Source organism: Betta splendens, unplaced genomic scaffold, assembly GCF_900634795.4.
Source record: "Betta splendens unplaced genomic scaffold, fBetSpl5.4 scaffold_29, whole genome shotgun sequence".
NCBI classification, from domain to species: Eukaryota; Metazoa; Chordata; class Actinopteri; order Anabantiformes; family Osphronemidae; genus Betta; species Betta splendens.
The window spans coordinates 454,350-479,061 of record NW_026577848.1 but is presented as its reverse complement, the minus strand read 5'-3'; the positions used below and the strand labels follow the sequence as shown (position 1 = coordinate 479,061).

The 24,712-nt window shown below is 43.9% G+C and overlaps 1 protein-coding gene and 2 long non-coding RNA genes across 3 annotated transcripts in view; 2 read left to right on the top strand and 1 right to left on the bottom strand.

Moving 5' to 3' along the window:
• Window positions 1-24,712, bottom strand: part of LOC129603764 (NACHT, LRR and PYD domains-containing protein 12-like) — a 155,648-nt gene that overhangs the window by 74,178 nt on the left and 56,758 nt on the right. The window lies entirely within an intron of this gene.
• On the top strand, window positions 17,800-18,952 carry LOC129603754 (uncharacterized). The gene is made up of 3 exons (XR_008693959.1): window positions 17,800-18,630; window positions 18,703-18,814; window positions 18,888-18,952. It is a non-coding gene; the product is annotated as an uncharacterized LOC129603754 (long non-coding RNA).
• Window positions 22,792-24,501, top strand: LOC129603755 (uncharacterized). Its single transcript, XR_008693960.1, has 3 exons — window positions 22,792-23,122; window positions 23,695-23,811; window positions 23,909-24,501. It is a non-coding gene; the product is annotated as an uncharacterized LOC129603755 (long non-coding RNA).

Here is a 24,712-nt window from a genome sequence, read left to right as displayed (position 1 = left end):
TTTGAACAGGTCACTGGGCTTCACTGGCTCCTCTGCTGATCTTTGCTTCTGCTGTGTCGTCTCAAGCTGTTGGACCTCATGCTGTGTGTTGATGTGTGAATCCGGCCCAGCTGTGATGTACAGCTCTGTGTAGATGTCATCCAGACGTTGGTCGACTTCTGACCAGCCTGATTTCACACAGAGAAACTGGTCTCGGAGGTTTGATTGAAGCATCTGCTGGTAATATGTGATGGGCCGTGGCTCTGGTACTGGAACCATCAGATCTGGGTTCAACAAGACACAAAGAAGTCAAAGTGTGAGGTGTCACAAATGTCTGATTCATTGATTCAAGTTTTTGTCTTAATAAACCTAATGAAACAACGTGAAACACTAGAACTAGTGATGAGAAAAACTTTGCTGTATCTGATTATTAAACTCTGGTCCACATTTAACCAACTTTACCTGCAACACATCAGTAAATGTGTGTTTGTGTCTGTGATGTTAAGTGTTGAGTTAAATCCTCTTACTCTGCAGACAGTCAGCCAGTTCCTCCTGCTTCATCCTCCTCAGGAAGTTCACTGTGATCTTCTGAAACGCGTCTCTGCTGCTCTTCCTCTGCTGTTCATTATCACCATCCAACTCCTCCTCATCCTCCTCCCTCTGACTCTCTAAGCATTCTGGGTAATCTGGACTCAGAACCTTGTGGATCTTCTTCAGCTCCTTCTTCACAAACGTGACAATGTTTTCCTCCAGCAGCTGGAACAGAAACTATATGAATGACCTGATCCAACTAAAACCATGGAGCCAAACATCAGATCCATGTTGGACACACTGACATCCACTGGTCTAAAAAGTGCAGCATGGAGATGATTGAACACAACAGATGAACAGTAGTAGTTGTACATGTACAGACCATAAATATGGAGTCCAGCTGTGTTTGGTGCTGCTGGACAGACTGAGCACTGGGAACCTCTGAGCTCTGCTGGTCCACTCTGTGGAGGAACCATGAAGAATGAGTCCACACAGCGACACACACAAGGTAAAGGTCCATGAAGTGATGTTGGATGTGAGCAGTGAGTCAGAGACTCCCTGTAGTGGTGAAGGTTTACTGTCAGTCAATTGCTTCAGTCTCAGCTCTGAACAACATATATCTCTACCTCCCTCACTGAACAAGGCTGAAGTGTTGGAACAAGGAGTCTGCTGGGATCAGACTTGTTGTATTGGTGTGACGGAAATTTTATATTTAAAATTACATTCATTATTAATAATCATCTGATTGTTTCTGAGTCATGTTCATATTCATAAATGTTGGTCATTCACATCCTTTTTTTTTTTTTTTTTAATTCTGACTGACGGTAAGCGTATCGCGTCACTTCCGGTTACTGAGGTTTGCTGCCGCTGTGTGTGTACAGCGTTACTCTCCGCTCTTTTCTAAATATTATCGTTTTATAACTGATAGCGACTGGTAAAAGTTGCAAAACAAGCTTGTAACACTCAAGCATCTTTTCCTTTCATTAAACGTCCTGCTAATTTACACTGTTATTTAAGCGTTTTCTCCGCTAGCGTAGCTCCTAGCTTACTTTCCTGCTATGGCTTCCCCCTTTTCCTCTCCCTCTCGCTCTGTTCGGTGCTCGGTGTGTCTTATGTTTAGCTTATCCTCCGCCTCCTTTAGTGATGGTAATGGTATCTGTAATAGGTGTACGCTAGTTGCAGGGTTGGAGGCGAGGTTGTTAGACTTAGAGTCTCGGCTTCGCACTTTAGAAAAAAGGCCAGCTAGCCAGGTCTCTTTAGCCGGTGCGGAGCCTCCTAGCTTAGCTGCTACCAGTCCCCCAGCAGGTCCCAGGCAGCTGGGCAACGACTGGGTCACGGCTCGTAAGAAACGTAGCTTTAGGCAGGCACCCACGGTGCACCACCAACCGCTTCACGTTTCAAACAGATTTTCCCCACTCAGCGACACACCCGCTGAGAAACCCACTCTGATCATTGATGACTCCATAGTCCGAAACGTGAAGTTAGAGAATCCAGCGGTCATAGTTAAGTGTTTGCCTGGGGCCAGAGCGGGCGACATTGAGTCTTATCTTAAGCTCCTGTCTAAGGATAAACGTAAGTACGCTAAGATCGTAATACACGCAGGAGCTAATGACGCCCGGTTACGCCAATCGGAAGTCACTAAAACTAACATTGAGTCGGTGTGTTCGTTCGCCAAAACAATGTCGGACTCCGTAGTTTTCTCTGGACCCCTCCCCAATGTGACCAGCGATGACATGTATAGCCGGCTGTCATCGCTCCACCGCTGGTTGTCTAGGTGGTGTCCTGCAAACGATGTGGGCTTTGTGGCTAATTGGAGCACTTTTTGGGGAAAACCTGGGCTGATTAGAAGAGACGGCGTCCATCCCACGTTGAACGGAGCCTCTCTGCTCTCTAGTAACATGGCCATGTTGCTTAGTCCCCCCCACTGCTTGACAACTCAGAGTGGAGCCCAGGACGCAGAGTCGCAGTCTTACACGCCTCTCTGCACGTTCTCTACAGCCGCGACCCACTCTTAGTCTTAGTTATCGCATAGAGACTGTGTCTGCTTCCCGACCAACTAAACTATACAAGTCACAAACAAATCAAAGAGGAGTGACTTTGCAGAATTTAATAAACATCAAAACAGTTCCTCTTGCAGAACAAAGTAACAGTAAGTTAATAAAGTGTGGTTTATTAAATATCAGATCTCTCTCATCTAAATCCTTTTTAATAAATGACTTGATAAGTGACCATCACATAGATCTGTTCTGTCTCACTGAAACCTGGCTGCAGCAGGATGAATATGTTACTTTAAATGAGTCGACTCCAATGAGTCACATCAACTATCATGTTCCAAGAAGTACAGGTAGAGGTGGAGGAGTAGCAACAATTTATAACTCAGATTTATTAATTACTCCTAAACCTAAACATAGTTATAACTCATTTGAGAGCCTCACTCTGAGCCTTTCTCACCTAGACTCTAAAACTCAGAAGCCAGTTGTGTTTTGTATTGTTTACCGTCCTCCTGCTCCATATTCGGAGTTCTTAACTGAATTCTCTGAATTCTTATCTGACTTAGTTCTTAGCACAGATAAAGTCATTGTAGTGGGAGACTTTAACATTCATGTAGATGTTGACAGCAACTGTCTCAGCACTGCTTTTAAGTCCTTAATAGACACTCTTGGTTTTACACAGCAGGTAAATGAACCCACTCATCATTTTAATCACACCCTCGATCTTATCCTGACACATGGGGTTGAAATTGATAATTTAATAGTGCTTCCCCAAAACCCTCTGTTATCTGACCATTTCTTGTTAACTTTTGAATTTAGCACAACTGACCCTATTACAGCTGGAAAGAAATGTTATTATAGCAGATGTTTATCTGACAACGCTGTTGCCAGATTCAAGCAGATGATTCCATCATCTTTTGCCTCAATGTCTTGTAGATACTCAGAGAACAGTCACCTTAATCCTTATGAACAGGTTGACTGTCTTGTAGATGATGCTGCAGCTTCTCTACGTACAATGTTAGACACAGTGGCCCCTCTGAAGAAGAAGACAGTGAATCAGAGGAGGTTAGCTCCGTGGTATAACTCAGACATCCGCAGCCTAAAGCAAAGGACTAGACAACGAGAAAGACAGTGGCGTTCCAACAAAATAAATGTAAACTGCATTGCATGGAAGGACAGTCTAATGAAATATAAAAAAGCACTTTGTGCTGCTAGAAAAACATATTATTCCTCCCTAATTGAGGAAAACAAAAACAACCCCAGGTTTCTTTTCAGCACTGTAGCCAGGCTGACTAAGAGTCATAGCTGTATTGAGTCTACTATCCCCTTAAATCTCAGCAGCAATGACTTTATGAACTACTTTACTAATAAAATTATCCTTATTAGAAAAAACATTCAGCAGCAACTTCTTCCAAATGACAGAAAGCACTGTCTAGATCCATCAACTTTAAATTTATTAAATCCTCTGTCTTACCTAGACAGCTTCTTCCCCATAACTCATATGGAGTTAACCTCAATAATTAACTCTTCCAAGTTGTCCACTTGTCTTTTAGATCCAATCCCAACCAGATTACTCAAAGAAGTTCTACCTTTAATCAGCTCGTCCATATTAAATCAAATCAACCAATCTTTACAACTAGGCTATGTACCACAGGCTTTTAAGGTGGCTGTGGTCAAACCTCTATTGAAAAAAACAACCCTTGACCCTGGACAACTAGCCAACTATAGGCCCATTTCAAATTGACCCTTTATTTCCAAGATTCTGGAAAAGATCGTGGCTAAACAATTATCTGACCACCTGAGTGGGAATAACCTGTACGAAGATTTTCAGTCAGGATTTAGAAAACATCATAGCACAGAAACAGCTCTGGTTAGAGTCACTAATGATCTTCTATTAGCTTCGGACAATGGTTTAGTTTCTGTCCTTGTCCTGTTAGATCTTAGTGCTGCATTTGATACAATTGATCATAACATTCTATTACAGACACTAGAACATAGAATCGGGATTAAAGGAACAGCATTGGGATGGTTTAAATCCTATTTGTTGAACAGATTCCAGTTTGTTCATGTTAATGATGAATTCTCCACATGCACAAGGATTAGCTATGGAGTACCACAGGGTTCTGTGCTGGGTCCAATTCTGTTTAGCCTATACATGTCTCCTCTAGGTGAGATTATTAGAAAGCATTCTATTAATTTTCATTTTTACGCAGATGATACTCAGCTCTATATGTCCTTGGAACCAAATGAAACAGATCAACTAGTCAAAATTCAGGGTTGTTTAAAAGACATCAAATCCTGGATGTCCCAAAACTTCCTTCAACTAAACTTAGATAAAACCGAGATTCTTATTGTTGGGCCTAAAAATCTGAGAGAGACACTATTGAGTCAGATAGCCACCCTGGATGGTATAACATTAGCTTCAGATTCTACTGTGAGGAACCTTGGTGTCATCTTTGACCAGGATCTCTCTTTTACATCATACATTAAACAAATCTCCAGAACCGCCTACTTCCACCTTAGAAATATAGTTAAAATCAGAAGCATCCTCTCTCAGAGCGATGCAGAGAAACTGATCCATGCATTTGTGACCTCTAGGCTGGACTACTGTAACTCCTTACTCATAGGATGTCCTAACAGCTCCTTAAAAAGCCTACAGCTTATTCAAAATGCTGCAGCCAGAGTTCTGACAGGACTTAGAAAGAGAGATCACATTTCTCCTACATTAGCTTCTCTGCACTGGCTGCCTGTAAAATGTAGGATAGAATTTAAAATTCTCCTACTCACCTACAAAGTACTCAATGATAAAGCTCCTTCTTATCTTAAAGACCTCATAGTTCCTTATGCTCCCAGCAGAACACTTCGTTCTCAGAGCGCTGGGCTACTTGTGGTTCCTAGAGTGTTTAAATGTAGAACAGGGGGCAGAGCTTTTAGCTACCAAGCTCCTCTCCTCTGGAACCAGCTCCCTCTTCAGGTTCGAGAAGCTGACACACTCTCCACCTTTAAGACCAGGCTTAAAACCTTCCTTTTTGATAAAGCTTATAGTTAGAGATGGTTCAGGTCACTGGCAATTATTGTTAGTCACAGGAACCATCTCTTAGTTAAGCTGCAATAGACATAGACTGCTGGGGGACTTAATTTATACACTGAGCTCCTCTGTTTCCTTCTACCTCCTCTGTCCAATAACCTCCCACCATTGTCCCATGTTTAACTAACCTTGTCTCTTTCTCTCCAGTAGTTGTGCTTCTCTCCCTTTCTCTCTCTCTCTCCAACCCGACTCTCTCTCCCTCTCTGTCCTCACCTACAGGTATCATTGGACTCAAAGTTTGGTGTCTGTGATGGGCAGCTGCGGATCCAACCATCCTGCCTGTGTCCAGTCCCTGGTCCTACCATCCTGCCTGTGCTCTGTCGTTGTTGTTGCTTGTTGCTGTTGCTGTGCTTTTCTCTCTCTCTATCCTCTCACCCCAACCGGTCGAGGCAGATGGCCGCCCACATCCAGTCTGGTTCTGCTGGAGGTTTCTTCCTCGTTAGAGAGGGAGTTTTTCCTCTCCACTGTTGCTGTCAAATTAAATGCTTGCTGTATGTGGGACTTGTTGGGTTTAGTTGTGTGAGGTTTTAAACCTTACTTTGTACAGTGCCTTGAAATAACTTTGTTGTGATTTGGCGCTATATAAATAAAATTGAATTGAATTGAAAATCCTTAAACATTCCATTCATTGTTCAAGTATGTTGCTGCATCTGCGCAGGGCTGTCCTCAGTTCTCTTTTGAGCAGGAAGCCTAGTTCTGATTTGATCAATCTGTGAGACAGTCTGACTGTCTGACTTAATGACCCTGTTGTCGCGTTTAGGCAGATGTCGGACCCACATGCACAGCGTCAGAATCATAACACCTGTGACGTAGTGTTTGACTTAGACGAGGAACAGAAGGCTCCTTGAGTGAGGCCTCCTCTTTTCTCACCTTTGTTCTTGCAGACTTAGCAATTTGAAGTGACTTTTTTTTTTTACTTTTACCTATTCATTTCCTTTTTTTAATTTTTCTATATGTATATGTAAAAATAAATTCACAAAAAAGACAACTTTTTGAATTCTTCTGTTCATAGAGTTGTCAGAAGCTCTCGTGGTATTTTTTTCCACAACACTGGGCAGCTCCCAGTGGGAATATGTTGAATTAGGAATATGTAACTACTTCCTATATTCATTCATTGTTGGACGTTGGCTCTGGTGCCAACACTGAGGACAAACAGTCATCTCCACTGCAACAACATCACAACTAAAGTCTCTAGTAATAACTTCAATTTACTGCTGCAAGTGAAGAAGCTTTAAGACATTTGACCAAAAACTTCATGTAGAGACGTCAATAAACAGATTTGATCAGAGATGATCAGCTGCTTCCTTTGACGTCAGCACTTCATTAGAAGAGGAGCAGCCCCTGAGACCCTCTACAGGATCAGAGCTTTAGCTACTGCTGGATGGAGATTTGATTAATGATCAGAGTGAAGAAAGCTTCTGCTTCACATCAACACTTCAAACACAAATCAACCATATCAAGAAATGGAAACAACACAAAGGTTTATCATCAGAGAAAGTTTACATCACATTGTTCAGAATGATTCACACTCACTGTGACTCTGATGCAGGTTGGTCTTTGAAATCAATATAATCCTCCTTTGACCAATGACTCTTGTAGGACACAAAGCTGGGACCAGGTTCGGGTTCAGCAGATTCTTGTTTCTGAAGCGACCTAATAGAAAAACAACTTGGATTACACTTAAATGATCAGTAGTACAGATTAATTTAAAGTACTTAGAAACTTCTTAACTTTTTTTTAAACAAAGCCTTTAAATTAAGGATGTTCCTCCTGTATCGATTTGTCTGTAAAGGCACAAACTTGAATTCAGGTTGAGGAGACTCTGTTTTCTTACTGATCCTAAAAAAAACAAAACAATATAAGTCAAGCATTTGAGGAAATAAAATCTATAACTATAAATTAATTTCTTTTTAAATGTGTATATATAAACATTGGGAAAATATTAATTAACCTTTCAATAGATGAATGTTTTTCTTTATAATTTACGAGACCACGCGTTGAGTCATTACTCTTGAAGGACTCACAGCTGGGTCCAGGTCCAGGTTCAGGTCCAGGTCCAGGTCCAGCAGATCCTCGTCTCTGATGGGACCTGATAGAAAATCACCAACTCTGACTCTCACACACTGAGTCCTAAATGAGCAGTAACAGTAAATCAGTGATGTGTCTGATGAGTCATCAGATTGTTGAGAATGATTCAAACTGACATCAACTCACTGTGAGTCTGATACAGGTTGATCTTTGAAATCAATAAAATGGTGCTTTGACCAGTCGCTCTTGAAGGACACACAGCTGGGTCCAGGTCCAGGTCCAGGTCCAGGTTCAGCAGATCCTCGTCTCTGATGGGACCTGATAGAAAATCACCTACTCTGACTCTCACACACTGAGTCCTAAATGAGCAGTAACAGTAAATCAGTGATGTGTGTGTGACTTGGAGACAGAATCATCACCTCTGAGCTTTGTTCTGGTTCTCATGGTCCCCACACAGACTGGTTTTAGAGGGAGGGGCTCCCTCCTCTCTGTCCTCACACTGATTCATGCTGCTGGATTCACACTTTCTACCTTCATGTGGAGAAGAAACAGAAATCATTCATCTTTACATCAACTCAAATCCTCCTTCATCATCAGCTGCTCCTCCACTGATTGTCTCTTCTTCTGTGGTTCATATCAGTGTCAGCTACATGCAGTCAAACAGTGGGAGGAAGTGTGGAGGATTTTCAGACTCAAAATCCAATTTACAATAAATTTGTCAATTGGCAATTCAATATGCAATATCATTGTTCAATTTGAAAATGCATTTTACATTTTGCAAAAATGTATTCGAATAACGACTGCAAAAAACATTACAATACGGAAGGCAATTTATTAAGATTTTATTTATACTTTTAATTAATGAAACTGAAACTGTCACTTTTAATGTTGAATTGCATAATGTAAAATGCATTTTCAAATTGAACGATGATATTGCATATTGAATTGCCAATTGAAAAATGTATTGTTAATTGGATTTTGAGTCTGTAAAACTTTCATAGAGGAAGCTGCACCAGCTGCTCTACTTCTGTCAGGGACCACAACCAATCTGATCACATTGACATGAACTCAGTAAATCACAGAGAAATCCTTTGACTCACACTGTCATGGACTCAGTCTCTTAGTTACTGTTTTGCTCATTCTCGGTTTTATGTTGTCACCACTTCCTGTTGCATCATCAGTTCCAGCTTTACTTCCAGTCCTTGTTTACTACACCTGTTTATCATCAGTAATCTACTCACCTGCATTTAAGGTCTAGCCTTCACTATATCCAGTTGCCAGATTGTTTGTGTTTTTTAGCCAGCATTCCAGCGTTACTCCAGTCTTGACCTTGCGTGTATTACCCAGCCTTGTTGACCTAGTCTTGTTTTAACTAGCCTTTGATAGAACCGCTGCTGTGTATTTTGACCTTTACTGTCTCTGACCAACCTTTAGCCTGAACCTTGCCCGAACCTGTTGTAGCAATCCACGTCTGGACTGAGATAACCTGACCTACATGTGAACTTAACTCCCTCATTGAAGAGCCTCTACGTCCTTTCCAGTCCCCAGAGATAAGGGACCCTGAATCTTTCTCCACCACAGGAGACTGGTTTCTATCACAACAGGCACCAATTGGCGCCAACATCTCAAATGTCCATATCAAAGAACCATGAGTCCACTTTGTTGATGTACCTGTAAATCTCTCAGGATTCTACCTCTGCTTATCATGCCAAAAGGACAGGCTGTCACATTTATCACTGAGAAGCTGCCTCTCCCAGAACTGGGACCACCAGCCATAAAATGTGGAATGTGCTCATCAAGAGAACGAGAGACTTCATTTGGACACAAGTTCTGGTTTAGATGCACCAGAACTTTCAACTTCCATGAAACAGATGCCATTGTATTCTGTGGACAAAATGTTTTCATTTGATATTAGATTGGTTTCAGTGTGATGTTTAATGCCTGATCTACAGATTTGCCAGGAAATTCCTGAAGTTACAAAGGGACTTCAACTCATCACCATGCTTTCCTTTTGTGTGTAGGCACAAAGTTGAAATACAGATACTCACCTTCTTTACTTCTTTTAATCTGTGCAACATACACATAGACTATGTCCACCAGCTACAATTAGGTATCCTCATTATTGTATTACATTTTTAAGTGTTACAATTGTTTAATTAGTAATGTCCAGATTAGGTCATTTATAATTTGATTTTGCTGGTGTAACCCAGGTTACCAGGGTTGAATAGCGGTCCAGCTTATCAATTGATTAGTGAAGGGAATAAACGGATCAATATGGTTAATTGAAAAAAAAAAGAAAAAAGAACCCTGTAGAGAAAAAAAAGTAATAAATTGTATTTGTGAATAATTCAACATGTATGCGCAAACATGTAGGTGTATGTAAACAAACGTACAAAAGTTATCACGTCTTTAAAAAAGAAAAAAACGTTTTGGCCACTTTGAATAAGTTTTCAGCAAGCCCACTTGAAACGGGAATACGAGGGGTTCATGAGATGCGGTGTGAGCGATCGGACTTTGTCACGTGATACGGGTCATTCTGCCAAGCCAAAGTCAAGGTGGCTACACACTAACTTTTGCTGCAGACTGTTAGTTCTACGTGTAAGAGAGACAATTAATTTGATCTATTGTGGTCATAATCAGCGTGGGACATAGTCTCTTCGGCTGTGAAGTCGCTGGCGGACAGAGTGTCGTGCCAAAGATACAACGGACGACACCTGGATTGCTGAGGGCCTTGTGATGTGCAGTTGTGCCGAAGCGTGTGTGTGTGTTGTGTGATGCTTGAACCTCTGGCCGGGTCTTTTTCTTTCCCTTGTTTGGATCTCCTTACTCTGAGGATCAAGTAAAGATCTCGTCTGCTGGGATTCCTCTTGGTCCTGAAGATAAAGAGGAACTCCAGTGGTCGTGGCGAGCCATCCAAAACCACCAATTGTGACTTGGAGTAGGATGTTTCTGTGTTACTGGTAGAAAAATGTCTCATACTGCCGTTAATGTGTCATTGATGTGGTTTTAATACAGTGCATAAAAAATTGCATCTGCGTGCCAGAGTTTTACAGCTCAGCTTTTTTCAGCTCCTGGTGGCCCAGTCCCGGCCACGCTCGTCTCGGTTCCTGGCGGCTCGGCTCCGGCCGCATCTGCATCGGTCCCTGGCGGCTTGGCCCCGACCGCATCTGCATCGGTTCCTGGCGGCTCGGCCCCGGTCGCATCTCCATCGGTTCCTGGCGGCTCGGCTCCGGCCGCATCTGCATCGGTTCCTGGTGGTCCGGCTCCGGCCACGTCTCCACGTCTGTCTCCGTCTCTGATTCCGGCTTCATCTCTGGTCCGGCCTTGTCTGGTGGCCTCGCCCTCGGCACCTCCTGCTGTTTGGATGGCGCTGCCTCCTTCGGCGGCGTCGATGCGGACGGCGCCGAAGGAGGCAGCGGGCGTCATCATGACCCCCGTCAGGGGATACGCCCCCTCCTGCCACGGCAATGGCGCAGTCTCTGCCGTCGTCGGCCACCGTGATCCGAGGATCCCCAGAGCATCTCTGTCGGGAGGGGGCTAGACTCGGCTCCGCCATTCCGGATCCCACCAGCCGTTGTGGCGGTCTCCCCAGCTACCACCCCCCAGAAGGGGGGGTTTCTGGGCCCATGGGGTCTTTATGGACGAACTCTGTAGACTCTCTGTTTTGATTTGTGGACTCATATTGGACTCACTTTTGGACCCTCCTCCGGTCCTCCCTCCGCCCACCCTGCTTGTTTGCCTTGATGGGGAGGGATTTGGTCCCTCCTTCTGAGACCACCCTCCGCTCGCCCTGGTTTGAGGGGGGGGGCTCCGTGGGCGCCGTGGTAGACGCCCTAGGGGTACTGTCACGATTCATGTCGGTTCCTGTTTTATCCTGAAAGGCCTTCCTGTTTCACCTCAGCTGTTTCCTGTATCCCGGTTTTACCACGCACACCTGTCAGTAATCAGCAATCACATCCAGTAGTTAAGCACCACCTCAGCCAGCAGTCAGACACCAGATTGTTGAGTCTTTGTTCTACTATCCAGCGTCCTAGTGATTGTCTCATGTTATTGATCCTTCTTGTCTCTGACCACCGATTCCTGCCTGACCTGTTCTGTACCTTCGTTTGGATATTGGCCTTTACCCGACCGTCTGACCAGTGAGTTGGTTAGTCCTTACCTGTACCGCCGCTGAGCTTCCCCATGTATCAAACCATTGCCTGCCGCCTGGACCTCATCTTGCCTGCTCCTTGCCTGTACTGAAAGACTGAGCCATTCTGTGTATGACCTGGACTGATTGACAATGTTTGTGCAATAAACTCTGATTCCCTCCTCTATACTCCTGTGCGCTGTGCATTTGGGTCCTCCTCCGTGTGTTCTGACATGCACGGCACGGACAGGTTGGGGTATGAGTAGCAATAGGAATTTATTCCAACTCAGTGTCGATATCAGGCAGGGTCATACACGGACAGTTCATACAGCGTATACAGGAGCAGGCAGAATCGGTGTCAGGGACAGGCAAGGTTCGTACACGAGAGACTGTTTTACAATACCAGATCGTCAGGCGTAGAATCGTGGTCAGGCAGGCAGATAAGGTCAGTAACAGGCGGGAGCAGAAGACCAGGGCAGACAAGGCAGGCAGGGACTAGGCAGGCTAACATGAGTCCATTATGAGTCCACAACCGAAACAGAGAGTCTACGGAGTTCGTCCCCAAAGGCCCCTTGGGGCCCAGAAACCCCCTCTTCTGGAGGGCGGCAGCAGAGGAGTCCGCCACGACTGCTGGCAGGGTCCGGAAGGGCCCAGCCCCCTCCCGACGGAGATGCCCTGGGGATCCCCGGATCATGGTGGCCGACGACGGCAGAGACTGCGCCATTGCCGTGGCAGGAGGGGGCGTACCCCCGGCGAACGGCCGTGACGACGGCAGAGTCGAGGCGGACGGCGCCGAAGGAGGCAGCGCCATCCCAACAGCAGGAGGTGCCGAGGGCGAGGCCACCAGTCCGGCAGACGAACCAGAGACGAGGACAGACGTGGAGATGAGGCGGGAACCAGAGACGAAGACAGACGTGGAGCCAGAGTCGGGACCAAAGACGAAGCCGGAATCAGAGACGGAGACAGACGTGGAGACGTGGCCGGAGCCGAGCCGCCAGGAACCGATGCAGATGCGGCCGGAGCCGAGCCGCCAGGAACCGATGCAGTTGCGGCCGGAGCCGAGCTGCCAGGAACCGATGCAGATGCGGCTGGAGCCGAGCCGCCAGGAACCGATGCAGATGCAGCCGGAGCTGGGCCGCCAGGAACCGATGCGGGAGCAGAGACGAACGTGCTGGAGCGACCTCCTGGAGGTCGGCGGGGACTGCGGCAGATACCCCAGCTGGCGCGACCTCCTCCTGGAGGTCTGCGGGGACTGCCCCTCTGAGGCTGACAGGAACACCAATTGACAGGAACTGGAACGGCGTCCTTACCGGAGCCGACAGGAACAGGAACTAGAACCGCGTCCTCGCAGGAGCCGACAGGATCAGGAACTAGAGCTGGAACGATCAAGTCGGGCCCGCCAAGGGACAGACAGGTCTCTCCTAGACCAGCGACGGGCCCCGCGACCGCCTTCCCAGGACCGACAGGGACAGGGACGGTCACCGCTACCAGGTCGGCAGGGCTGCTTGCGGTCTCCTCTCTGGAGCCGGCAGGGATGCTTGTGGTCTCCTCTCTGGAGCCGGCAGGGCTGCTTGCGACCTTCGCACTTGTCGGGACGGGCGCTGAACCCGACTGGGCTAGAGCCGGGCTCGACTGGCGAGTTGTGCCATCTGGCTGGGGCGAGACTGGAGCGTGACGAGATTTGGCTGGAACCTGAACGGAGCACGACTGAACGGGACCCTGAGCGAGGCACGACTGAACGGGGCCCTGAGCGAGGCGCGGCTGATCTGGGGCCTGAGCAAGGCGTGGCTGATCTGGGGCCTGAGCAAGGCGCGGCTGATCTGGGGCCTGAGCAGAGCACGGCTGGGCTGGGGCCTGAGCAGAGCACGGCTGGGCTGGGGCCTGAGCAGAGCACGGCTGGGCTGGGGCCTGAGCAGAGCACGGCTGGGCTGGAAACTGAGCAGAGCACGGCTGGGCTGGAAACTGAGCAGAGCACGGCTGGGCTGGAAACTGAGCGGGACGCGACTGGACTGGAACCTGAGCGGGACGCGACTGGACTGGAACCTGAGCGGGACGCGACTGGACTGGAGACTGCGCGGGACACGACTGGACTGGAGACTGCGCGGGACACGACTGGACTGGAGACTGCGCGGGACACGACTGGACTGGAGACTGCGCGGGGCTAGAGGACGGGGGACCGCACGAGTGCAGGAAGTCCTCCCAGCGGAGTTAACATGGAGCTGGGCAGGCTGGTGCAGCCACGACGGTCAGACGGGGCTGGGAAAAGGAAACTGAAACCGGGACCATTGGCGGTGCGACCGGGGCTGGCGTAATCTGAGCAAATGGCGTGGGGGCTGGTGTAGTGCGGAGCGCCTTGTTTAACTCTCCGAGTCACGTGCACATCCGCTCGTAGAGGCGACGGACACTGGGGCGTTTTAGCACGCTGTCCTCGTCCTCCAAGGTCCACACCGCCACCTCCACGACGCTTCGCTGGGCCGCCGGGTCGGGCGCCCCCCCGATAATCCTCCGCAAGGATCTTAAAATAATTGCGGAGGTCGCTGGGTAATTCGGCACATGAAAAATCCATGGCTTACGGCAAAACGGGAAAAAATAAAAGAGCGGAGGGAAAAAAAAAAAACGAACTGGGAAATTAACTAGAAGCCAGCTGGGTCCAATTCTGGCCAGATTGTTCTGTCAGACGCCAAGGCGGCGGACCCACATGCACGGCACGGACATGCTGGAGTATGAGTAGCAATAGGAATTTATTCCAACTCAGTGTCGATATCAGGCAGGGTCATACACGGACAGTTCATACAGCGTATACAGGAGCAGGCAGAATCGGTGTCAGGGACAGGCAAGGTTCGTACACGAGAGACTGTTTTACAATACCAGATCGTCATGCATAGAATCGTGGTCAGGCAGGCAGATAAGGTCGGTAACAGGCAAGAGCAGAAGACCAGGGCAGACAAGGCAGGCAGGGACTAGGCAGGCTCGGAAACAGAGGTCAAAAACAAAAATACACGGTGCACGACGGGACTAGATGAATGAACGCTGGAAAGGGGTGATAACACGCAACACGAGCAAACAATCTGGCGAGGTGCTGGTGTGAGAGGTGAAGACTAAATACTGGTGTTGATTTACTAATTGCAAACAGGTGTGGATGATGACTGGTGGAAACGGGGACAGCTGTGACAATCGGTAAACAGGAAGTAAAGCAAGAACAGAAACAGAAACCGGGAGTGCTACCAAAATAAAACAGGAAATGAAAACTGGAAACAAAACATGACAAGGGTGACCAACTGAGTCCTTACAAAATAAAAACACACCAGGAACCGGATCGTGACAGATTTGGTTTTATCACAAGAAAGTGATTATTGTTGTTCATGACTGGTAACTCATTGAATTGACATCTGGCATTGGCTAGATTGATACAAGCGTGGTTTCACCTTTAAAACAAACCTGGTGCCCCAACTTCGAGGTATATTAATGTTTCTGCATTAATATCAAACTATTAATAATTTGAATCCGCTACACTGTTTTGCCTTTGCTGTGTATGACCACTGCCTGTCTGACTACGAGCCCATTAAATGTCTTATTTTTACTCAAGTCCACGCTGTGCGTTTGGGTCCTAATTCCTGAGATTGTGACACACACAATGCCTTAGACTCTATTTGCTGAGTACATTAAATGGCACAGAGAAGACAGTTAAGTTTAATTTCTTTGGATTGAACTACTACCAAAATTCAAGTCACCATGTTTTGGTTCTTACGTGTTACGGTTTTATGGCAGAATGACGTCAGAATGAAACCTCAGGAAAGAAGAACCAGAGCTTTTTTTTGAAAACGTAGAGAGACCAGAACATTGTCCAGACTTCCAAACCATCCAGCTGGTTTGGGATGAACTGGACAGAAGAGTGATCACATCACTAACTGACTCCCTGTGTGGAGCCTGTAATGCTGCTGCTGATTGGTCCAGAGACAGACTGGAGGAAGCTAAGTGTGTTTACACAGAGTTTCTAATGAACCAGCTTCCAGTCACTGCTGATTTTTATTCTTTGTTTCCACATCATCAATGTTAACAAACATTTGTCTGATGGATCAAATGCAGAGATTAATAAAGCTTTCACATATTAACATTATTTAACTTTTTTTGTTTTATAATTAGTTAACCTCTGCATCTGGACCATCTGCTTCTTATTCACACATTGACACATTGATGGCAGAGCTGCTACAGTACCTTGTTACAGTAAGTTCTTGCCCAAGGGCACTTCAACACATGACTGGGAATAAAACAACTGATTGGTGGGTGACTGATCTACAGTCTACAGGATCCGACCTGTTTATGTAGTAGGCTGAAAATAGTTTGATTTTTAGTACTAAAGTAAATATACAGTACTCCTAATAATTCTTTTTATTTTCCATTATAAGTGTGAGAATGGTTGGTTCATGGCTTTGGACTGATCATATATACATATACATGTCTCTTCTTCTGAAAGTCTGCTGCAGCGTGGACTAAAGTATCAGATAAAACACAAAGCTACTTGTAGCACCAGCAGATATTAAACCACTAGTTTGTTAAGAAGCTCAGCCAGACAACTGTGTTGGAAATGACCCATAAAAAAGCAGATGAGAGAGTTGTCTTTTGTGTGATTTATTATAAAAATAAAAATAATGGGGAAAGCAAATCAAAAACATGGATGTTGATCGTGCACATCAACAAACCAAAAACCAGCTGGGGAGATCAGTGCACACACCACGAAGGTGTGATGCAAAGAGCCCACGATCCTCAAGTTGCTCCTGCCTTTTAACCCCTTTCTCTGGCTCTGGTGGAATGTCTCTCCGCACCAATAGAATTGTTTGTGTCACCTTATCTCGCTGTAAGTGAGAATGTTTACATTCTCCATCATCGTGTCTTGTTATCCAAAGGAAGGAACACCGAGCTTCCAAGACAAGATGCATTCGCTTTAACAGCCTTGGGTCTGGTGGGGAGTCAGATAGGATGGAGCCAGAGTCCGGGTGTAAAAGACAAACATATATCATAAATTATTAGTCAGTCAAATGGAACATCAGATGTTTAGACTTGATGTACGACAGCGCACAGGAGATTAGTTGTTTGTGTGAGAATGTTCAGTGTTGAACTTAGCCAGCATATGATGATCGGTTGGATAAGAAAAAGCACAAAGGCACAATTTTTCCCTTTACAGAAACAGACTGTAGTTAAAAGGGAGTGTAAGAGAGAATATTACATAAAACCTGTTCAACTGGTTTTCAGATTGAGCAGCAGTGTGCCTGAGACTACAGCTGTTTGATTCAGTGTCAAGCTTCAACCAGACACAACATATAATGTAAACATATGTAGCAAACATCTGACACTGGAACGACGAGTGACAAGTTGGTCACCAGTTAACGTGGACACTGAAAAACTCAAAACACCAACAGAAAGGGAGAAACTCAGCAGAAGCAAAAAAGCACCACATTTCTGGACCTCAGTCAGTCTGAGCGGTCAGTACCATTGACTATGAGCTCAGACCCAGAACCAGGACTAATAACAACTAGAGCCAGACCCTGAACACCGTCAACTCTTCGCATCTGGTTCTTGTCAGTGTTAGTTTGACAGAAGTGGATCATGTCTCTTCTTCCTCTACATTAACAATCATACAAAGTAACAGTAATGTTGTTAAACACTCACCTCCTCAACTTTTCTTGGTGTTTAATTAACTTTTCTTCCTTCTGCTCTGTTCTCTCTAAATGGACTCTGGACTCTGAGATTCCACTCCCTCACCAGGTGAGTTTAGAGGAAATAAGTCTTAATGTCTGACGCAGCACGTAAACGGGAAACGTTCCATAGAACCTGTTAAAGTGGTTTTTAGCTGCAGCAGCAGTTTGTCTGTGTCCTCATCTCTCTCTTGTTTTCTGTTCTGGTTCTTATTGTGGTTGCAGCTCTTTATTTCAGCCTGTCCCACAACCAGCCATTTTCATACGGCGCAGTTCCTGTGTGTACCCAGGAGCAGGTCGTTGAACATTTACTTTGCATGTCCTAATAGGAGCATGGAGGTGAAGAGCGCTGCTCAGGAATGCGTTGTTGTGTTGTACCAGTTCATCCACTGTTGTGATGTTGTGATGACTGGACAGGTGATTTGGAGGTAACCTCCGTGGCTTTCCAGCTTTGACTTTGTGTTTGGGTTGATAGGTGAACTGAAACTGTCTCCAGGCGAGTCAGACACCAGACATCTGTCCAAGCAGGGAAACAAACTCAATCAGCCTGGCACCAAAAGCAGTAAGGAAAAACTCTTGCAGTGAAACCAGGACAAGCGACAAACAAGCAACGCCTGTGTCTTCTCCTGATGACATGACATGGCTACAGTACTATACAGCTGGGTCAGTCAGATCACATGTTCTTGCTTCCAGCACCAGCAAATACCCCCTCAGGAAACAGGCTCTAACAAAAACAATCACTGATACAACCTGACCGGGGGTGTGTTCCAGAAAGCGGGTTATGTGACATACTGTACCCAGGTAAGTTTGAGGGTAAGTTAGTGATTAACCTCAGCTTTTGGTTAACTTTAAGGTAACTTTCAGGGTATGTTTGTAACCATAGCAACTTACTCTCTGAACATAATCTGCTCCGGAGCAAGTTATGTTTTGGGGTAAGTTCGTTTCGGAGGTTACTGAGCAGGGCGTGTCTGTTTGATGACGGTTTGACTTATTATATTTTTTTCCACCGTGAGAGGGTCATAAAGCCACGTATCAATGTTTTTTTCTTTCCGTATTACTTTATTACTTTCCATTTCAAAGTTTCCAAACGTGATTGGGTGCATCGATGGCACCCATATTCCTATTAAAGCTCCATCAGCCAATGGGGGAGACTATGTTAAGAGGAAGACATTTCACAATATCAATGTGCAGGTAATAATTATTTCTTTTTCAGAATCTTTTGGTTTAAAAACTATTGAACTCATTACTGTTTCCATAAACTAGGTAATATTTGATGCAACCCATCTCATCACTAATGTTGAAGCCAAATGATCAGGGTCAGTGCATGATTTCAGAATCTTCAGGGAATCATCACTATGTCACATGTTTCAACAGGGTATGTTGTAATTTACACAAGTTCATGTTTTTACTGTATTGTTTTATTGTTTTACACATTTAAATTATTACAGGACGCTACAATGGCTTCTTGCCGGGGGACAGAGGGTTCCCTTGTCTGCCCTATTTAGTTGTAATGTGTGGTGGAAATTTTCCACAAAGAAGTAGATGAGAGAGACTTGTCCTTTTGTGCGATTTATTGAAATAATAAAGAAAATAAAAATAATGGGGAAAGCAAATAAAAAGCATGGATGTTGATCGTGCACATCAACAAACCAAAAACCAGCTGGGGAGATCAGTGCACACACCACGAAGGTGTGATGCAAAAAGCCCCCGATCCTCAAGTTGCTTCTGCCTTTTAGCTTCTCTGTCCGACTAGGGTGGAATGTCTTTCTAACCCAATCAAATTACATGCACCATCTCCTCCCTGTCGCAGTGTGTGTGAAGATTTTTACTTTCTCACACCTGCATCGCTGACGTCCAACTATCTGTGAGAAAGGAGCACCAAGTCTCAACAGACAGAGACACAACTCCCCGACCTTGGGTTTGGGAGCTAGAGTTGAGAGTCTATCAGGCAGAGACAACCATTGAACAATGTAGGTGAAATGTCAAATGCATACAGTAAGACAAAACATAAGATATTAATTGCAGAACATAAGTCATAACTCGTATAATAACTGCATAGAAATAAGGAAGAGACATAGAAATAAGGAAGAGACAATTTTTGCCATAACACTCCCCCCTTTTGATTACACATTAATCAACCACTAAGAAGAAAAATTGTCAACATCACATTCTGTAATAATAAAAGATCCTTGCAAATGAAACAATAAGGGTATTAACTCATCAAGATTCAAAATACACCTTCACATAAAATGGAAGTAACTAAGGGACAAAAGGTTGGGAGCTGTTTTTGGTGGGTAGTTATACAAGAATAACCTCTGTATTGGCATGTGAAGAAAATAAGCTCATAATCATATTTGTATCAGATTATATTTTGTGATTAGATAGCCTAAGATCATCGTCAAAGTCTTTAAGTAAATTAGAGTTGGGGTTTTTGAACATAGTGCATTGTGTCATTTGATACGAGAGTGTTGCTGAGGTCGCACGCATGATGAGACCTCTAACCAGTGGAATAACGCAAAAACCAAACAAGAGAATCACAGCCATCTCAATTATAAAGGAAACAGCTGTGGACATGAGAACAGATTTCCATTTTCCAGACATTTCGTCTAGCCAATTCCAAGAGGAAGAACCTATACCAGAGTTAGCAGAGACTCTGAAGGCCGTGTAGCGCCTTCGCCACAATACCATTAGAATCAGTGTTATTCAGGATGTAAGTACAATATGCGTCTCCAAACACAACACAACCGCCTCTTTTCTCTGCTAACAACGTGTCTACGGCCATTCAATTGTAATGTAATAAAGACAATTAATGTATGATAGCCATACGTTTCCGGTGGGGTTCTGTTTCATATATTCTTAAGATAGATTTAATGCTTTCGGATCTTTAATTGTACATTTGCATCTAGAGCGAATAGGAGATTCAGGGATTTAACCAGAATGATGATGCGTTTTGTCTCATAACCTCTGTCATCTGTAGATGAAGGATAAAAACTAATTGTAGCAGTGAATAAGTGATTGTGAGCAAATTAAACACCAAATCAACTTTAGGATATTTAAACTCAGTGTTTCCTGAAAAATAAAATGGAATATTATTTACATTGCTTCACTCAATGTCCCAGACTGTGTGCTTTCTGGAGGGCCCAATAATACAACCCGTCCATCAGTGACTGCAAGACAATGCAACCCATAAGATCAATGTGAAATAAAGTCAGAATACTACAACATTGTAGAAGCCTATGCAAGATATAGATCCTATAATTGTGTAATCAAATCTTACCTTTTTGTAGGATTTTGTGTTTCATTTTGACTTGGGACAGAGTTCATCCTTCTCCAGAAGGATTACACCTTATTAAAAAAGAATATTATTATTATTATTATTATTATTATTATTATTATTATTATTATTATTATATTATTCTCATGGAATTAATAGTACAAAACGATGTGGAAGTTATGTTAAATTTTCTTTTACAATAAAAGAGGAGGGGCAACATAACGGTAATTAAATAAACTCAATTTAGTTTATTTTTCTTTTTTTTCCTTTGCCGATGCAGCTGTGTTGCTTTTCTATTAGTACAGTAATCGGCTTAAATTCCTCATTCACTGCATTAAAACCTCCAACTCCGCCGTTGAAATACGCTGCCATTATAGTGCACCCGCTTCGGATTTCCATGGTGACTCGTGAATTCGGCGATCCATTAACAATGTCTTTATATATACGCCGTGCACGTGCGTTAACTCTGGGTTACCGACAGGAGGTACATTAACCTAGCTCTTATCAGGTACTTTGGAACCGACATACTCAGGGTAAGCAGGTTCTGGGTTAATCAACCCAGAGTTCAGGGTTTAGCAGAAGGTTAATCAACCCTGCTTTCTGGAACACACCCCTGAAGGTGCCTCCCACCAACTGCAGGGCTGTTTTAAGATTATGTTTGTCGTCACAAGTGTACTCTTGGGCATGGCACTAGAGTCTGACTAGACAAACTTTAACACATGGTACAGAGTCACCTAAAAGAGACACAAACTATTTGTTTGACAAGTACAATAATACATAATATAAACACAGATGTTTGTAGTATTCAAGGTGGTGCTGAAACACATTCTTAGACATGACAGTTTACTAGAGGTTCTTACTGGTCTCTCACTGGGATCAATGAAGAAAATCTGGATGATTATCTTAAACCCACCCCAGCCAGTCTGTGATCTCATACAGTGGTTTTGTCAGCACTGGACGACAAAAAAACATAAAACACTATTGAGTAAACAGATATTTCAATTTGTGTGACACATTGAGAATGCTATAATGGAGAAAAACTGTACTGATAACAGAAAGAGCATCAGTAACACATACAGTATTCATATACCTTCATTTGTAAGTTGTCTGTGTAAGTCTTGATGATTTGCATGTCTTACCTCATTCCTGTAAGGCTTCACATTGTCACGTTCTGAAAGCCACATCCTGTTTTATTGCATAGCAGTTCCGGTTTCCTGTCACATCTCATTAGCTCCAGCCTTACTTCCGGTTCTCATTAGTCACACCTGCTCGGAATCAGTAATCACCCACCTGCATACTTAAGCACCACCAGTTCCAGAGACTGTTGCCAGATCGTTGTATGCTAGTCATCACCTTCCAGCGCGGCGTTATCCTGCCTGCATGTTCCTCTATCCTGTTTTGTTTCTTGACTCCTGATTCCCGTCTGCTCCTGAACTGTACCGTCGCCTGGAGAGCTCTAGTGATACCGACCTGACCGCCTGACTCTGAAATAGCCTGCTCCTTACCGGTACTGTAAACCTTGTCATCCTGTTACCGAGACTCTGCCTGCCCCTGGACCTGATTCAGCCTGCTCCATCTGTACCGAAATCTGTGATCTCTTGTGTATGACCCGGACCGTCCGTTATATCGATAACTATTAAACCTTTAAACACTACTATCTGCCTGAGGTCTCTGTGCTGTGCATGTGGGTCCGAGCTCTGCCAAAACCTGACACACATAGAAAGACCACTGGTGTGTGTGTCAGTCCTCTCTTCCTTCCAAAGTAGCAGGCGAGATTCCCGAACACTATTGTAGCGGATTCAAATTAATAATTTAAAATATTAATGCAGAAGCATTCATATTTCTCAAAATTGGGGCACCAGGTTCTTTACAGCTAGAACCAAAGCTTTAAATAATGTAGTTAAACACAAGATATCAATTTGATGAGTGAATAATTATGATTATTAATAATCACAATTAGTACTTGAAAAAAAACAAATCAGTCATGATGTCATGAGTTCAGTGACCTTTGTCTTTGTCTGAAGAACAATAAACACAAAACCAGGGGCCCGTTTCAAGAAGGAGGTTTAACAAACTCTGAGTTAAACAAAACTCTGAGTTGATTTACTCTGAGTTTGCAAACCTGGAGTTTTCGGTTCCAGAACAGCTGAAAAGAGTTGGTTTTTAGCAACTCTGAGTTGTCTGACTCAGAGTTAAGCGCATGCGCCGCGACGATACAAAGCCCTGATCAATGGAGTGAAGATATTACGAGTCACCATGGCAACAGGACAACAAATGACATTCGGAAATGGATATGATACGTCAAGCATATAACGACTACGAGTCTATAATCCGTAGAAAAAGCAACACGGCTGCAGCGGCGAAAGAGAAAGAATTAGCTTGGAAGAAAATAGCTCCTCGAGTCAATGCGTAAGTTTACATTTTAATCATACAGTGTTCAGCGTAACTAAATACTAAATAATTTTAGTATTGTTATATTTCACTCGTAAAGTAAGGACTTTTAAAGTAATTGTTCACTCATCTAAGAAGTTTCTTCAGTAATTGCATAAATACTGTTGTTTGTATGAATTAAAAGTGCAGTGTTATGTCTATGAATTTTTAAAATTCCTGTTGAGGTTGATGTGGGATTTGTAAAGTAATGATAATTCAATAATCCAGTACATTTTATGGAGAGCAATTATTACATTAATCTAATTAGGTTTTTAAAAGTTACCCAAAACACATGTAATAATATAAGAATTTAATTTCAATTTTTATGTAGGTGCATACTGTAGGTATAAAAAGAGCGTGGCTAAAAATGGAATGTAAAAACATAATTCAAACAGGTATAAGGCACGATCATATGATGGGTGTAGACTACCTGACTTTACAACATTTGACATATTAAATAACTAAATAGCATGCAGAGTACAGCAGTGCAGCAGCATTTTCAGCATGGCTATAATGTTTTCACACAGTTAAATCTTTTGTCTTCTACTCAGCCAACAGAAAGAGAGATGGCCCTCAGCCTGAACACTGGAAAGCAGAGGCTAAAGAAATTCCTGGAGGGAGTTCACCAGAACCAGTCACTCCCCAGGATACAAGGGCATGTGTAAAATGTAAGAGGCCTACCTATATATTTGATTTTTTACATAGGCTACTTTTGATATATGCATTTCTTAGAGTCTGGGTTGGGTTCTTTGTTGGTCTTAACAGATTCTGATGGTAATATGTGAATCTTCCTGTCACAACAGAAGCCCAGGATGTTGTAAGTATACTACTAAATAAAGCTTAAATTATGATAAGCAGTATTATAAAGTGTAATATTAATACAGTTTATACACAGCACATGATTTCTGATGTTTGTGTTGCATAGCCTAAAGGATGTAACTTGATCTCCAAGTATACAAGTATACATTATTATCTCCCCTCTGCCCCAGAGTGTGGAAGAACAGCAGGAGGAGGTCAGTCACATTCTGCTGCACAGATGCACACAGTCAGTGATGTTCAGTAAATGCCAGAGTTCAATTCTGTAAGAGTAATGAGGAACTATGTCTTGTAACTATAAATCTTCTGTATTTTAAGTTACCGGTTACAGAGTTGTATAAACTTAATCTCAAGGAAATATTATACTTGTACCACAAGATTGAAAAGACAGATCTAGAAATTGAAATTCCCAAACACAAGCTGGAGGTGAGTGTATAGTTAAAGGTGAATTGTATGAATTATTGGAAGAATCATAAAATCTAACAATTGCCTTTGTATTTGTAGGAAATGAAGAAAACCAAATAAATTATGATTTGCATTTATTCAGTTTCTTTTATTGGTGGTGGTGATGGCTGATTAACATATTATGGCAAATCACATCTGACTGTCCATCCACCCTGCAGATTACCGTGATGGAAGGAGTCTCCTCAGGGTCTTGTATTTGTAGGGCAGGGTGTTGCTCCCCTCTAATAATTGCAATAATGTGGAGAACAACACATGTCACATTAATGTCACAGGCCTCTCAGGTGTTTC